This window comes from Jatropha curcas, unplaced genomic scaffold (assembly GCF_041381405.1).
Source record: "Jatropha curcas cultivar XTBG-Jc1 unplaced genomic scaffold, XTBG_Jcur_1.0 HiC_scaffold_46_pilon, whole genome shotgun sequence".
Lineage (NCBI taxonomy): Eukaryota > Viridiplantae > Streptophyta > Magnoliopsida > Malpighiales > Euphorbiaceae > Jatropha > Jatropha curcas.
The window spans coordinates 7,517-25,630 of record NW_028322334.1 but is presented as its reverse complement, the minus strand read 5'-3'; the positions used below and the strand labels follow the sequence as shown (position 1 = coordinate 25,630).

At 34.8% G+C, this 18,114-nt stretch overlaps 1 long non-coding RNA gene and 1 pseudogene across 1 annotated transcript; one reads left to right on the top strand and one right to left on the bottom strand.

The window, feature by feature from the left end:
- Positions 1–1,302: 1,302 nt before the first annotated feature.
- Positions 1,303–8,308, bottom strand: LOC149492235 (putative inactive ATP-dependent zinc metalloprotease FTSHI 4, chloroplastic; annotated as a pseudogene).
- Positions 8,309–9,015: 707 nt separating this feature from the next.
- Positions 9,016–17,874, top strand: LOC149492234 (uncharacterized). Its single transcript, XR_016319077.1, has 3 exons — positions 9,016–9,440; positions 10,249–10,314; positions 17,623–17,874. It is a non-coding gene; the product is annotated as an uncharacterized LOC149492234 (long non-coding RNA).
- The last annotated feature ends 240 nt before the right edge of the window (positions 17,875–18,114 follow it).

Here is an 18,114-nt window from a genome sequence, read left to right as displayed (position 1 = left end):
TGTCCCAAAGAAAATATGTTCTTGACTTGTTGATAGAAACAGGAAAATTAGATCTTAAGTCAGTGAACCCATAGCACCCAATATACAACTCATAAAAGAGGATGGTGAATTGTTTTAAAGATCCTAAGAAGTATAGAAGACTGGTTGGTAAATTAAACTATCTTACAGTGACTCGTCCGGATATTGCATATTCAGCGTGTTGTAAATCATTGGACAGCTCTAGAATAGATCTTGTGCTATTTAAACGGAGCTCCAGGACAAGGTTTGTTATATTCAAATCATGAACATTTTAAAATTGAGTATTCATTCAGATGCAGATTGAGTAGGTTCTAAAATTGATAGAAGATCTACAACTGGATATTGTGCTTTTGTTGGAGGAAATTTGGTTTCATGGAGAAGTAAGAAACAAAATGTGCTTTCTTGGTCCAGTGCAGAATCAAAGTATAGAGCCATGGCACAATCTGTGTATGTAATAGGAATGAGCAGCCAATTACCACTACCAAGCCTTTCAAAGTTTATTCAATAAGGCCCAAATTTGTGACAGCAGACAAGGAGAAGCGTATGAGGTTTATGCACAGAGATTCAAGCAATGAGAGAGCTCCAGGTGGCATTGTTATTACAACAATGGTGATACCAGTGCTATAAACATCATGAGGATTTTGTTGTGAGACATCTTTTGGGAATATTTATATTTTTGGCAGATTGTGATATCTGTAAAGAAACTTCAGTTCCTGCTTGATTATTGCTAGTCAAGTTTATTTCATCTTTCGTGCTATTTCCTTCATTTGATTTTTTAATCCAGAGATATTACTGGCCTATTTTTCATCCTTGAGTTATCAATCAAAAGAAATCCATTCAAGTTCTCATTCTATTTGTTTTTCTGTTATTTTTCTGAAATCTCTGTTTGGAAATTCTGTTCCCATTCCTTGCTCTATCATGGGTGCATTGACTGTTGAATGAAGTTGGTCTTAAGTCTTCAGTACCTACTAAAGTATGGTGTGATAATCAAGTTGCACCTTCATATTGCTGCTAACCCAGTATTTCATGATTGCAATTGTCACTTTGCTTGTGACAATATTCAAGAAAAATTTATCACCACAGGTTACGCTAAAATTGGCTACCAGTTGGCTGATATTTTCGCAAAAGCTTTGCATGGGGCTCATGTTGATTATATTCTATGCTCCAACTTGAGGAGGAATGTTAAGGAAAATTAGTATTCCTAATTAGTTAATGATTTATAGTCCTAAATAGCCTAGAAATTTCTCGTATATAAACCTAAGTAATTCATTGATAAATTATGTATCAAATGCAACACAAATTCTTCTCAATCCATAACAAATTTATGTTGTAAGAATAAGATTTATTTAACTTACGGGCACATGCACGCACTACAGCATTCACGTAATCTGATTTCCTTGCGAAAACTCTGCCCGCAATTTCTGCATAGCGCATATTTGGCTGGCTATGTATAGAATTTATGTCTGTCTGCAGAATACACATTTAAACAAGTGAGTGGCATGTACTTCAACACTTAACCAAACAATAGAGCATCAAAGCATTCAAATGTATCCTTTCAGTGACCTCTGTGAAGGGGTGGTAGGGATCAGGAAAATAGCACGCAAGGACAGCAACAGCTGCTTCTCGGTAAGCCAATCTTAATTTCAATTCCTCTGGAATATCAGTACTATCTTCCTGGCCCGTTTCAAAAGTTCCTTTTTGCTGCATAATCAAGTATTAAATGCATTGAGAAAACAATCATACTGTAAAAAAGGTTTTAATTTTCACATAAAAGAAAAAAAAATTGTGCCACAGATACAGGGAGGAAGGTAAGGCAGCACTAACCCTCTTCAAAGCCTCTAGAAGTTCTTCTCGTCCAATGTAATCTAAATCCTTCCTGGCTGTTAAAATTCCAGCTTCATTCCTATAATCAATTCAGGAAACATTAGCCACTTTGTACAAATGAAAATCAAAGGGGGTTATTGATCAGTCAGTAAATACAGTATATTCTGCAGCTCAGCTCCGGTAAAATCTTCTGTCATCTCTGCAATTTCCTGCAGTAAAGCTAGCTTTTCCTCCTCTGAACGGAAAAATTTATTTCTAGCATGCACCTGCAGAAGTTAAATCTCAATGATGATTATAATGTAAAGTTGAACTAGAATTTTTGAATACCAGCTACATTTAAAAAAATACCTTTAATATTGCTAGTCTACCATCCTTAGATGGCAAACCAACTCTTATAATCTTGTCAAAACGACCCTTTCTCAAGAGGGCAGGATCAAGAATGTCAAGTCTATTGGTTGCACCTATAATTAACACCTGACAAGCCAAAGGTTAGCAGTTGATTAAAAAATCCAATCCCCTCAATGCACCAAAATATGATGGAGCATACCTGAGATGTAAATTCTTTAAATCCATCCATCTCAGTCAGTATCTGAAGAAGGCCTTGCTCCCTCTCAGCACCACCCTATACAATAAATCACATCTTCAAGCTCTATAGCAACTAAATTTTCATAGTTGGTCCGTATTTAAAAATAATATTCCATGCATAAACTTAACTATCATGTAGGCATGGCCACCCGTTTAGTTCTAACCGGAACCGAACCGTACTGTAGACGAACTGGAACTGGATCAAAACCGGTGGTTCAAAATTTCAAACCAAAACCGGCGGTTCAAGGGCTGGTTAAGGTTCATGTGAATGGTAAAATATGAACCTAAACCGGCCCAGAACCAGCGATTACTTGGTGTTTCGGTCCGATTCGAACCGAAAATTTTCTATTTTTATTTTCAAAATGATAATCACTTAGCCTATTTTATACTTCTCTAAAAGTCTCAATAATATTTCTATATGATATACTTTACTTAAGATTTTTTTTTTTTTAAATATACTTCACTTTAAAAGTTAAAAATCTAAAGTAAAATGGTAAAAAAGAGAGAAATATTTAGTCTAAAATTATATTATTTTTAACTTTTTTTTTTACCCTTTTAATTGTTTACTAAGTTTAAAATTACATTCTTTTGAAGCATTTTTTAAAATTTTCTTATAATTTATTTAATTAATAATATTTAAACAAAATAAAATGATAATTTATTTGATTATTTTGTAAATGAATTAACTTTATTCTTATATGAGTATGAGCATTCCAAAATTTATTTAAAATAAAATTTATCAATATTTTTTAAACTCATATTAATATTTATGAAAGAAAGATGTAACATTAGAACTAATCTGTTAAAAAAAAAAAAAAAAAAAAAAAAAAACATATATTGCTAGAAACCGTAATCGGAACTGTCAGTTCATTGGAACAGCACTAGAACCGGTCCAGAGTGGAACTAGACCTGAACCGGTGGTTCAAGGGCCGGTTCAGGTTCAACATTTTAAAAATTTTGAACCGGCCATGCCTACTATCATATGTCCATGCAAGTAAAGTAGCTTACCATCCAGCATCACCAATTTTTGATGGCTAAAAATTTATCTAAAGTTGTATATGTAAAGCTAAAAATAATACTCATCCAACAAAATAATGTCAATCATTTGGAAATCCAAATAAAATAAAACATGAATAATAAATGGATCTTTTTAATAACTAATGGGATACCAGAACTAATTTTATAGTTAGACAATGTTTCAATGGGCTTGAATTGGTGTCATTATGGAAAATTCATCCTTGGTTCATCTCTCTTGCTACATTAATTAAATGTTAACCATTTTTTCTTAGAACATGGCACATCTCCATTAATCCCTATCTAAATTTACACATGGCACTATTTCCTATTTTTTTAGGCAGTTGTCACTCCCTTCTCCATGTAAGCATCTGTTATACCTTTAATTTGCAGTATATTTTGTCATCAGTGATTTCAAACTCTCTCTCTAAATATTGCCCCACACATGCATTACTGTGTCCACCTTGAGTCACCATTGCTTTAGTCTACTACCTATGGCATTATATTCTCTAGTGTGAGCGCAGCTGTGTTCCTTTTCATCACTTTTCAAGCAACATCTAACCTTCTAAGATTGCACAATCCTCCTCTCAGACCCTCTCTAATTTTTCCTTAGTTATCACTTGCATGCAGTGTTGTCATCATCACTGAGGAACTGCTACAAAATGAATTTCCCAGTTCATATGAAGTTGCCAGCATATAATAAGGTTGCCAAGAGGTTAACTACTATGCTCCTCCATCAACATTTCATATTCCACACAACAAAAGAATTAAATAAATCAAAGATAATATACCCTACATGAAGATCAAAGATTAAAATTCACAAACTACATTTTCTTTTGGTCACATAATTGTTGTCACAGCATGCAATGCAATTAATAGATTCAAACAAGAACTAACCAAGCAATGCAACTTTAAACAACGAAACTGTCTAGAATGGTGCCACTTTGGACTGCATTTTGCTATGCTATTTCTTCTTGTTCCAATGAAATCCATAATGACTTTATATGAATCAGAGCTCCTTTCGAATAACACACCTTTGTAATTGCCATAATATTTACAATTTTGCACTGTTTAATTTCCTGCACTAGAACTTAATAGATAGAAGCAAACACATATCTTACCCCGCCAATGTCAGGTCCCCCCTTGCTGCCAATAGCATCAATTTCATCAATAAAGATGATGGAAGGAGCAAAAGATCTGGCACTGGCAAAAAGATCCTTCACACGAGATGCCGCCACACCTACAAACATCTAGAAAGTCACCTTTTAAGTTAGGCAGGTTTCTTCAAGTTCTAGGTATTCTGAATAATTCATGAGTCAGCAGAGATGAAGAAAATCGTTTAATTACAGTGAAAATCAGCAAGATAGCCATGTGGCACCTAAAGCAAGCATTCTAATTATCATGAACTGAAAAGACTAAAATAACCAGTTAACATAAAAAAGAAGACAAAAGAAGCTTAATAAAAAAGCAGTTCAATTAGTAAGGTTGGGGACTCATGCTTGTACTAATTTACGAATTAACAAGGCATTTTTGGTTGTGCTTGTGCCTTAGGCGTCAACAGAACATATTGCCATGATCGTGCAGCCCCTACCTCAAACTTAACAGCAAACAATTTCATAATTGATTGCAAGTTGGTCATGTGCAACATCTATGGACCAACTTGAGGGAGAGTGTTGAGTTGTATAATCAGGAAATATATTGTATAGCTTATTTAGGAGGATCATTGTAGTTTCCTTTTTCTGTATTTTCCTATTTAGAGTTAGACTTGTGTGTGTGTGTATAAGGTTGATGTTAAACACATAAATCAAGGAAGAAATAAGAGAAAATCTTTCTTTTAAACTCTTCTTTATCTATTGATATTCAAAAATGGCCTTCATATTATTTAAATGAGAGCAACTGAATTTTCAATGAAGTTCATTGAATAAAGTTTTGGAAGCAACTAATCTTCCACTATTATTTGTAATCATTTTTCTTTATTGGATCTTCCAAAGGAAAATTAGTCCTCACCTCTACAAAATCTGTGCCATTTGCTGCAAAAAAAGGCAGTCCTGCTTCCCCAGCAATAGCTTTAGCTAGCAAAGTTTTACCAGTTCCAGGAGGCCCATGAAGAAGCACACCTTTTGGACAATAGATACCCTTGTCTTTAAACTCTTCATCATTCTTCAAAATTCGTACAATCTCCTGTAGTTCCCTTTTTATATATTCCTGGCCAGCAAAATCATCAAACGTAACACCAGTACTTTCTTCTGCTGATATAAACTTTGCCCTGGTGGAAAGGCAGTCCAAAATTAGCATTGATGTTTGTGATTGTAAAAATACTCCAACTATTGTCGATGGAAAAAATCATCAGTGGTAGTTACTATCCGATTGCAACATCTAACAATTTTGAATACCAAAACACTATATATAACTGGTCAAAAGTTCAAAATCAATTAAAATTGGATATACTGAACTACTAAGGTTATGTTTGGTAAGCCGTAATGCAAGGTAATAGTAATCACATTGCAGGAATTTCTTTTTAATGTTATAAAGAAATTGATGCGATGTAATCATCATTAGATTGCATTACTGTTTGCCAAACATAGCACAAGTCTAAAAGTCAATGGAGATTAGAATGTAACTTGTAAGAAGGCAAATGGAACACAATCAACTTGGAATCAGTTATACAAAAACAGAATTAGCCTTACGCATTTTTCTTGGGCCGGGGGAGAGAGACTAAGAAAGAAGAAAATAAATGTAGAAACAAATACATTGGATTTGACAAGAAGCAAGTATGACCCTTATGGAGTGCAACAAAGTAAAAAAAAAATATGATCAGTGGATAACATTCCTAATTAAAAGTACAAGTAGAGTCCAATGTTCTATGAAAATTGGCAACTCTTAACACCTCTATAATTTTTTGACGTCTCCTCTGTAGTTGAAAAATGTGAGCTCGTCTTCTGTCTAAAAGAATCAATCAACTACTAAGCATAATGTTTCTCATTCCAAAGTTAGATAAACAGAGAGAAAGAGAGGACATCAGCCATTTAAATAGTAAAAGCATCCAACAGCAATTCCCCAGGCAATCAACATTCAACTTACCGACTCTTGCCAAGTGAACCAAGTGCACGGCGTTTGAGTGGTTGCTGAATTGTTTGGCTGGGCTTTCCCATATCACAAGGTATTAACCTTGCATAAATTGGTCTCATCATATTATCAATCCAGATATACAATGCAACAGATAAAGCAAGTCGCATAGACCAAATGACTGCAGTTGCAACAGTACTGTACACTTCTGCAGGAACCGTATCCACATTAAGGACATCTACATTTACTATTTGCTGATGTAACTTTTGCCAAACATCATTCCAACCATCAATTGGCATGCGGTCAACCACATGGCGCCGAAATATAATTTCCTTCTTAGAATTTCCTTTTGCTCCCTCCATTTTACCATCCTTGTAATATGGCAGAATCACTGCAGAAATAGACCAGAATCTTTCAGCAAAAGATGACAATGAAACAAAATTATGTAAGTTTTACAACATTTGCCAGCATAGAGAACAATTAGTAAATAAAAAAAAAACAACAATGTACTTTTCAGTGGTTAAGCCAAGTGAAGTACGGACCAATGGCTTGCTCCAGTAACAATAACAACCGACTTTAAAGATGCAATTGAACTATACATAACAAAAAAAGTAGTAACGATCCTAACTAAACAGTAACTAAATGATTACTCCACTCCTAAGGCTGAGCCAAAAAAGGATATAATTGACTTCAAACAGCTAAAGCATTAGAAATATTGAGTAAAGGACTGATTTTGAAAATAGAAATTCTTTTCTTATCTAAAAACAAAAAGAGAGAGAGAGAGAGAGGAGGAGGGGGGGGGGGGGGGCAATCTCTCCGAACCAATTCCATAATTTCATATCCGAGGAATTTTAGTTGGACAAAGTATCAATTTGTAAGCTGTATATCAATTTGTATGCAGTTCTTCTATCCAAAATTGAAACCCACGTGTATCTATACTATTCGACCAATTATAAGAAGTAATATCGTCAAATTAATATACAAACAGCATAACAACCAAATGCATACCTGATACTGTCTGCCCATAATTCGAGTACTCCATAAACTGAACATTATTTGAATTAAGAAGCCTCCAAAACTGACTAAAATCAATTCTATGAGAGTTTTCAGGATCCCACTCTGTTCCTTTCAACTTTCCACGCATAGTCAACAATGCCCTGCTCCAATTCGATGCCATTACAAGCTGCCTCTCCAATTGCACATCTGCCTTCCTCTCTAACTCTTCCAATTCATTGACTCTTTGTCTCTCTTTCTGTTTCAATTTCTATAAAAAAGAAAAGAAATTCATCTTCACACTCTTAAGAACTAAAAAACGAAAAAAAAAAAAAAAGATTAATAAACATAATACCTCGAATAGCTTAGCCGACTCGGGGTCTTCTTCTTCTGAGTTAGGAGACGCCAAAACCGAGTTAGCAAAAGCAGTAATTGTGAATGTTTTACGGTTTACGAATGGAATTGAGCCATTTTGAGAGCTTAATTTTCTAGTTTTAAAGGCGCATTTGAGTGTTTTGGGATAAGAGAGAGTATGGAAAGTTGCCAACAAAGGGTTTTGGAAACCCAATGGAATTAAGAGGAGGTTTAGAAGTGAGGGATTCCATTTCCTTCTGCTTTATATCATGTTATGAAAAGAACGGGAATGGAAAAGAAAGGAAAGGAAAATAATTTCTTTATGTTCGTTCTGTCACTTTCCACCGCAGGATTTGAAGAGGAAAATGTTTGGGTTTCTAATTCATTTGATACAAGCCTCTGCTTCCAAAGTCCAGTGAGGTTTATGGTTTTGGGTTTTTGATGATGACGAGTGGAAACGACGATGATAAACCATTGGACGACGCCGTCTCTTTGCAGCATGATACATGTCATTCAAGTCAGTGGGTATGCCAAATACATGTCATTCAAGTCAGTGGGTATGCCACCTGGATCGATCCGAACGGGTAAGGTATCCACCTAAAATTAAGAAGCCGAACTTGAATTCAATTGTAAATTAAATATCCAATTCCGTTTCGGCTAGAAATTTATTTTTAATACCCAAATTAGTATCAAATCCAATTATAATTATCCATTTAAAAATTTGAATATATTTAACTACACATTTAGTGTTAAAAATATTTTTAATTTTCATTAATAAAAATTATAAAATTATTATTTTGTGAAACAACCCGAATTTTTATTTTCAAAGATTTTCCAATTAAATTTAATAAACCGACAGCTTGGAAATTTATTTTAATATTTTATTGCGAACACTGTGAGAAATCGAATCGAAAACCGATTGAAAAAGCCGAAAACCAATTGAAAATCAAAGATTTGGGTCGAATCGAACCGAATCGAACCGGTTCGACCCAAACCATCTAGAAACATCTATTTCTTTTCTTTTTATCTCCAGCGCTGCACCTCTACTTCTCATCCTCACCAGCGCCCCACCTCCACTCCACCAACACAGCCACCGCGCCTCCTCCTCCCTCTCTTCTTCTTCTTCTCTTCTTCTTCTTCTTCTTCTTTCTTTCTTTCTTTCTTTCCTTTTTTCTTTCTTTCTTTCCCTTTCTTCTTCCCTGCAACTGTGTCTGCGTCACTGCCAGCAACTCCAGCAACGTCGGCCGATCACCACCGCGCCCAGTTGCAGTCGCACCGCCTCCATCGCGCGCCAGCACGTCCCGTAGCTCCTCCGCGCGCCACAGTCGGCCCTCTGCCAGGTCTGTCGCGCCTACAGCAGCAGCACCAGCTTCAAGCCTCACCGCCAGCCGCACCTCCGCCCTCTGCCAGATCACCCAGCCACCGCTGCAGCTCCCTGTCGCAGAAACACCACCAGATCGTGCCACCTTCGCCTTCCCTTGCCACTGTCAGTCGGATCGGACCACTTCTGGCGTGCGTAGCTCCGATCCAACACGAGCAAATTTCCGATCTAGCAAAAATTCGACAAAAAAAAAATTATATTTGGGGTATAAATTAATTTAACTACATTTTCGTTAATTTAATTTTATTAACGATAGTTAATTAAATTTAGTCATTTTAGTTAGTTTAATTCTAACAATTTTAGTTGATTAACTTGATTTTAGTAATTGATTTTAGTAATCTTGAGTAATTAATTTAAATAGTATTAATTTATTGATAATAAAATTTTTTAGTAATTTTAGTTGTTTAGTTAGTTTAAAATGAATTCAAAATAGTTATTGATTAATATGAAGTATTATTGATTATAAATATAGTTAGTTTTTTCATTTTTTATTTGGCTTTTGGTCTCTCATTTCTGGCCTTTCCGTGTGGCTTGCCGGTTTATCTGTCTGTCCTTTTCTTTCTCCTTCTGGGTCGGTTGATGTTAAGGTTGAATGTAATTTTGATATTACTATTTGGATGGAGGACGGGAAAAATTGCATTGATTGAATGCCCGACGGATGGGCTGTGTGGTTTGGAATTATTAAATAAATTGTTGATATTTTAACAGGTGGATAGTCCAATTTTTAGGGGAGATGCTGTCGAAATTTCGGTAGAAAATAAAATTTTCAGTAAAAAAATAAAATAAATTTCGGTGGAAATTAAAATAGATTTCGGTAGGAAATAAAATAGATTTTAGAAGAAAATAAATGAAATAGAGTTAGATAGAGAAATAAAATTTATTACAGAAAAGAAATTAAATATCGAGATTAAATTACGTAGAAAAATTTAGAATATAAAATAAAATTATTAGAAGGGTAAAGAATATTTTGTCTGATAGAGTTATTCTTTTTGTGTCATTCTTACTTTGCTTAGATCGCCCGGGTCCATCTAGTGCTCCTCCAGGACAACATCAAAGCTAGAATTTCGCTCTCCATCACTGTGAGTAATAATAAATAATGTATATCAACACTGCATTTGCATAACATTTATTCATAAACATTATATTTATTTACATATTTACAATATATTACAAGTATTTTATCATATATTATGTTACGATCATTATAATTATACTTATATATAATTGTGCATTTGGATGAAATTGGTGTAATACGTTGAAAGAATTGTTTGATTACTTGTGCTGTGCATATACTGTGCCTTGTTTGTGTGGAATTGGGATGAAGTGGGTCACCATGGGTTTGTGAGACTGTTTCTGTTATACGGATCCTGATTCTGATTTCTGTTATATTCTGATTCTGTTATATGGATCCTGATTCTGTTTCTGTTAGCCGGGTAAATGGGAGATCGGCGCCCCCGTGTGCACCTACCGTTACCGTTACTGTTAACCACAGGTTGGCTTCTTTATTGGGCGCACCGGATAATCTAGATTTGATCGCAGCCCGCAGGGTGGCCTCCTGTTGTGAGCGCCTGATGATCTAGATTTGATGGAGACGACCGGGTTGCCTCCTGTTGGTATGGAAAAGAAAAGAGATAATGGAAAAACAATGAGAGGGCTGGTCAAGTGAGGATTAGACCGGTCGGCCAGTATGGGGGATCGGCTCCCTGGTGCACATGTGAGAGGATGAGCCATGTGGGAGGACGGCTCATCGGGGGTTCGGTGACTCCACTGACTAATTTCCACGTGATGTGATTATTTGAAGGTGATATTGTTTGTAGGTGCTGATGTAATGTCATATGATTGACTGTTGTGTGTTCATTCAGTATACTAGGGTGCATTTTGCTTGACTGTATGTGGTGTGTATTATTTATTATTATTCACTGAGTTGTAAAACTCACCCCCTTCTCTCCAAACCTCCCAGGTACTAGGCAGCTGATTCGACTGAAGCTCTGCAATCTTCTCCGCAGAGTTATAAATGTAAACTTTACATTTCTGTTGTCTAATTTTGGATGTATAAGTTACTCTATTATCAGATTATTATTGAACTCCGCAGTTATAGGGTTGTGTATTACTATTGGATTTATTGTTAGCACTACACTATAAATTAAATATTATGTAATTAGCTGCAGGTGAGCCAGTAAGCCCATAATGTGATTATAATTTATTGTGAATAGGCCCTGGTTAGATACTATGTGTTAATTGAGATTTAGGCTTACTACGGGCCTCGGGGGCCTTAAGCTTACCTGGGCCCTAGTGCCGGTCCGGCCCACGGAAATGGGTCGTGACAAAGGTGGTATCAGAGCATAGGTTTATAAGTTTAGAAGTAACTGCGGAGTAATTCCTGTCATGTCTTGACATAGTTTTCCTTGCTTCCCATTCAGCGTTATTCGCAGCTAGGATAAAGTCAAGTTGTTTAATGATTAAAATCTGTATCCTTGTTCTTTAGAAATGTGATTTAGTTACTGATGCTAAGGGATGGTTTAAGCAAAAAAATCTTTCTATGGATTAAATAATATTCATATATAATTTAAGTAGGTAAGAAGATAAGTTATATGATTAATAAGTTAAAGTTAAATGATGAAAGTATTATTTTTATTTAATACGTGTTGAATAAATATATATATTGAAGACTGCATGAATGTTTGTATACGTGTGCCTGCGGAATTGAGAATGAGTTGCTAATTATTTAATAAGAGAACTAAATGATTTGAATTTGAGGACATTAGAATCCATTTAACTAGAGTATTGAATTAGTATATGTATTTGATGAAATTTACATGATGTTGGTTAGTAGAATTGCTTATAATTATTGAGATGAGTATTTTTCTAGATGGAATGGATATACATGATTTTTATAAGGTTTGAATATTGAAGGATTTGGTGTGATTTGCTATAATAATTGGTGATGAGTATTTTTCATAATAAATAATATTGGTGGAATTACTATATGAAGTGAGTTTTATTTATGAGTAATGACTACTTGGTAGAGTAAAGTGTATTATTGTATTTAGCAACTATTTCTTTGGTGTGTGAATATAGGGAATAATATAAATTATTGTGGTTATAAGAAACGTAAATTGTGATTCTTAGTAAGAGATAAAGTACTCTAATCTTTATGTATTTAGTGATGGATATTGTGTGGATTGTGGCATCTTATGGTTTAATATGGTATAAATAAGAATTAAAGCTAATGGTATTTAGTCATTTGATGTTTAAAATAGTTGTTGCACACTCGATGGTATATACAAACAATGATTTTTGTTTAATAGGAGATTCTATGATCCGAGAAACGACTCTATAAGGAAATTATGTAAATAGTGGGCTATGATGATTAAGTGTATTGATGAATGACATCGGACATGGAGAGATAACTGTCCAATTATTGAATTGATGTTATACTAATGAATTAGATGAGTTAGGATGGATCTAGTCCTGTTATTATATATTAAGAAAGACTTTCTACTTGAGAGAAAGAGATAAGAAAATTCTCACTTCTGTAACTTGATGGCATTTGGTTAGAAAATAGTTTTATGAGTTATATTAATTGAATCCACACATTGAGCTTATAAATATAGTGTGATAAGTGTTATTAATAGTAATAACTGGGAATAAGAGTTGATAAAAGATCATGGGACTTAGCTTAAGATGACAATGAATGTGAATACATGTAACTTGTTTGTGGAAAGCATATAAACATAAGGACTTTCTATTAATTAGTGCAATTCGTGCAAGATACTTGTTTTATTGGATAAAGAAGGTTAGTTATATTTATGTCCTTAGTAGAACATGGATGTAATTAAATTATTTTATTTCATTAGTAAGCTAGCTAAGTTTGAATTTACTATTTGTTTGGAACAGTGAAACTTGGTATAAGAATAAATAGGTGAATTTGGGATAGTTTAACAATTTTAGCGAGGAGAATACATGGTAGTATTTGAAAACTGAAAATATAAACTATAGGATTATTGGATGTGATAACGGTATGGTTTAAGATTATTGGAATGCTAACTCATGGGTGTCGATCAGATCATTAATAAATGAAAATTGCTCATGGAATTATTGAGATATCAATTAGGATGAGAGTCATTAAGATATTATTGGAGTCAATGTAAAGCTATTCTGAAGTTCTTAGTAATTGGTGGCAATTATGATTGAATGAATATTATTGTGTTATAAATGGCTGATGTGACATATCTTGTGGCTTAAGAGACTACTTAATTTGTTAGGTCCATTTTGAAGAATTCAATGAGGTATTAACCTTATTTAGAGTAAAGAACATAGAGAGAACATAATTAAGGTTGAAAATATTCCTACATCGTATGAGATATAAATTTTACAAATTTTGCAGGTGATAGACATTAAGATAGACTTGGAAAAAAAAAAAAAAGAATAAAATAACCTAATGATATTATTATTTGAATATTCATCGGCATAAAACAAAGGACATAGTTTAATTAGGAGTTGGATTATAGGTTTTAACATCCTTAATCTCTTACTTAGCTTGAGCAAAAAAAAAGGGCACTACTTGTTTAGGATTCTTGATTTCTAAATACGTTAACTTAGTTCTAAAATTGATTAAGGATAGATGAAATAGATAAATTGAATATAAACTACGGTTTGGAGAATTTTACATCTTGATTGTAGGCTGGATCTCTTTATGGAAGTGAGTATCATAGATTGGCGATTACAAATTCTAGAAAATAAATGAAGAATTATCTGGCATGACAACAGCTAACTTGGCTAGTTGCATAAATTCTTGTCACAGTTAGTTAAGAAATGGTATGGTATGACAAATTGGAAAGAGGAATAGAGAAGTTAAAAACTAAAATAGGGATTTGATGGTGAATTTAAATTCTCTTTATAGTTGATGTGCTACTTGTTTTTAGGGGATTCTTATTAGTAGGATTTGAAAAGAGATTGTATATCTTTCGTTGGAAAATGGTTAAGTTGTTAAATAGGTGATGTGCTTGGGATAGAAGCCAAGATCTCCTATCAGTTGATAGCAATTAGCTAGAGAAGTGTCATGATTTTGTTTGAAATAAGCTTGTAGTAGTGGCAAGAATTTGTTCTCTTTAATTGGAAATGATCACATAGTACTTAATGGCAGAATTTGATAAGAATCGAAAACTTTCTTGATTTGGCAGCCATCATCTTATTTAATTATGAACAACTTCAATGATTATGAGGGCAAATATATGGAATTGGAATTGATGGAAAATGGATGAGTCAGCCTATAGGTTTTGAATTTTAAAATAAGGAGTCCAACTTGAGATAGTAGTAAATTGGATTGAGTATGCTGATTCTTATATCAGTAAGATTAAATACTGGGTTGGTATATGAGTTTCTTATGGAGTGATGATCATTGCCTATGATAGCTAGTGAGAGAATAAATGACGATACATCAATGTAGGTCACATGATATATAGCTAACGAGATTAATAATCCTCACTTGAGCAGAGGCTATGTGGAACTTACATTCTTATGCATAACGGTGGCTACTAGAGTCAAATCTGTGCCTTGGGTTATGAATATTTTACTTGATTTGATGACTTGTAGATATAGTACAACTCAAGTTTAAATTAACTATGGTGATAAGGTAGATATCTAACTGCTCATAAGAATACTTAATATGAATGTCATAACTTTTAGCAGTTGCAGCATTATGTGAGAAGTACAGCCACTATTGTCGTAAACAACTGTTGCATCCTTGTTTCTTGTCACTTAGAAAATTCGAGGACGAATTTTTTTTAAAGGGGGGAAGACTGAAACAACCCGAATTTTTATTTTCAAAGATTTTCCAATTAAATTTAATAAACCGACAGCTTGGAAATTTATTTTAATATTTTATTGCGAACACTGTGAGAAATCGAATCGAAAACCGATTGAAAAAGCCGAAAACCAATTGAAAATCAAAGATTTGGGTCGAATCGAACCGAATCGAACCGGTTCGACCCAAACCATCTAGAAACATCTATTTCTTTTCTTTTTATCTCCAGCGCTGCACCTCTACTTCTCATCCTCACCAGCGCCCCACCTCCACTCCACCAACACAGCCACCGCGCCTCCTCCTCCCTCTCTTCTTCTTCTTCTTCTCTTCTTCTTCTTCTTTCTTTCTTTCTTTCTTTCCTTTTTCTTTCTTTCTTTCCCTTTCTTCTTCCCTGCAACTGTGTCTGCGTCACTGCCAGCAACTCCAGCAACGTCGGCCGATCACCACCGCGCGCCAGTTGCAGTCGCACCGCCTCCATCGCGCGCCAGCACGTCCCGTAGCTCCTCCGCGCGCCACAGTCGGCCCTCTGCCAGGTCTGTCGCGCCTACAGCAGCAGCACCAGCTTCAAGCCTCACCGCCAGCCGCACCTCCGCCCTCTGCCAGATCACCCAGCCACCGCTGCAGCTCCCTGTCGCAGAAACACCACCAGATCGTGCCACCTTCGCCTTCCCTTGCCACTGTCAGTCGGATCGGACCACTTCTGGCGTGCGTAGCTCCGATCCAACACGAGCAAATTTCCGATCTAGCAAAAATTCGACAAAAAAAAAAATTATATTTGGGGTATAAATTAATTTAACTACATTTTCGTTAATTTAATTTTATTAATGATAGTTAATTAAATTTAGTCATTTAGTTAGTTTAATTCTAACAATTTTAGTTGATTAACTTGATTTTAGTAATTGATTTTAGTAATCTTGAGTAATTAATTTAAATAGTATTAATTTATTGATAAATAAAATATTTAGTTAGTAATTTTAGTTGTTTAGTTAGTTTAAAATGAATTCAAAATAGTTATTGATTAATTAATATGAAGTAATTATTGATTAATAAAAATAATAGTTAGTTAAAATTAAATTCAGTATTAAATAATTTATTAGGAAATTTTGGTAATAATAAAATTTATGGAATTTAAGTGTGGATTGAAGGTAGATTATATGTATGTAATTTTAATTTATAAATTATGGATGTAGGTTGATGTTAAGGTTGAATGTAATTTTGATATTACTATTTGGATGGAGGACGGGAAAAATTGCATTGATTGAATGCCCGACGGATGGGCTGTGTGGTTTGGAATTATTAAATAAATTGTTGATATTTTAACAGGTGGATAGTCCAATTTTTAGGGGAGATGCTGTCGAAATTTCGGTAGAAAATAAAATAAATTTCAGTAAAAAAATAAAATAAATTTCGGTGGAAATTAAAATAGATTTCGGTAGGAAATAAAATAGATTTTAGAAGAAAATAAATGAAATAGAGTTAGATAGAGAAATAAAAATTTATTACAGAAAAGAAATTAAATATCGAGATTAAATTACGTAGAAAAATTTAGAATATAAAATAAAATTATTAGAAGGGTAAAGAAATATTTTGTCTGATAGAGTTATTCTTTTTGTGTCATTCTTACTTTGCTTAGATCGCCCGGGTCCATCTAGTGCTCCTCCAGGACAACATCAAAGCTAGAATTTCGCTCTCCATCACTGTGAGTAATAATAAATAATATATCAACACTGCATTTGCATAACATTTATTCATAAACATTATATTTTTATTTACATATTTACAATATATTACAAGTATTTTATCATATATATTATGTTACGATCATTATAATTATACTTATATATAATTGTGCATTTGGATGAAATTGGTGTAATACGTTGAAAGAATTGTTTGATTACTTGTGCTGTGCATATACTGTGCCTTGTTTGTGTGGAATTGGGATGAAGTGGGTCACCATGGGTTTGTGAGACTGTTTCTGTTATACGGATCCTGATTCTGATTTCTGTTATATTCTGATTCTGTTATATGGATCCTGATTCTGTTTCTGTTAGCCGGGTAAATGGGAGATCGGCGCCCCCGTGTGCACCTACCGTTACCGTTACTGTTAACCACAGGTTGGCTTCTTTATTGGGCGCACCGGATAATCTAGATTTGATCGCAGCCCGCAGGGTGGCCTCCTGTTGTGAGCGCCTGATGATCTAGATTTGATGGAGACGACCGGGTTGCCTCCTGTTGGTATGGAAAAGAAAAGAGATAATGGAAAAACAATGAGAGGGCTGGTCAAGTGAGGATTAGACCGGTCGGCCAGTATGGGGGATCGGCTCCCTGGTGCACATGTGAGAGGATGAGCCATGTGGGAGGACGGCTCATCGGGGGTTCGGTGACTCCACTGACTAATTTCCACGTGATGTGATTATTTGAAGGTGATATTGTTTGTAGGTGCTGATGTAATGTCATATGATTGACTGTTGTGTGTTCATTCAGTATACTAGGGTGCATTTTGCTTGACTGTATGTGGTGTGTATTATTATTATTATTCACTGAGTTGTAAAACTCACCCCCTTCTCTCCAAACCTCCCAGGTACTAGGAAGCAGCTGATTCGACTGAAGCTCTGCAATCTTCTCCGCAGAGTTATAAATGTAAACTTTACATTTCTGTTGTCTAATTTTGGATGTATAAGTTACTCTATTATCAGATTATTATGAACTCCGCAGTTATAGGGTTGTGTATTACTATTGGATTTATTGTTAGCACTACACTATAAATTAAATATTATGTAATTAGCTGCAGGTGAGCCAGTAAGCCCATAATGTGATTATAATTTATTGTGAATAGGCCCTGGTTAGATACTATGTGTTAATTGAGATTTAGGCTTACTACGGGCCTCGGGGGCCTTAAGCTTACCTGGGCCCTAGTGCCGGTCCGGCCCACGGAAATGGGTCGTGACAGAACCGGACCGAAACTGCCGGTTCCGATCTGGTTCAGATTCAGATTTTAAAATTCACACGAACCTTGGCTCTTGAGGAAAGGTTTCTAAATCCGTTTCTATTGATTTGTTTCTGTTTCTAATTT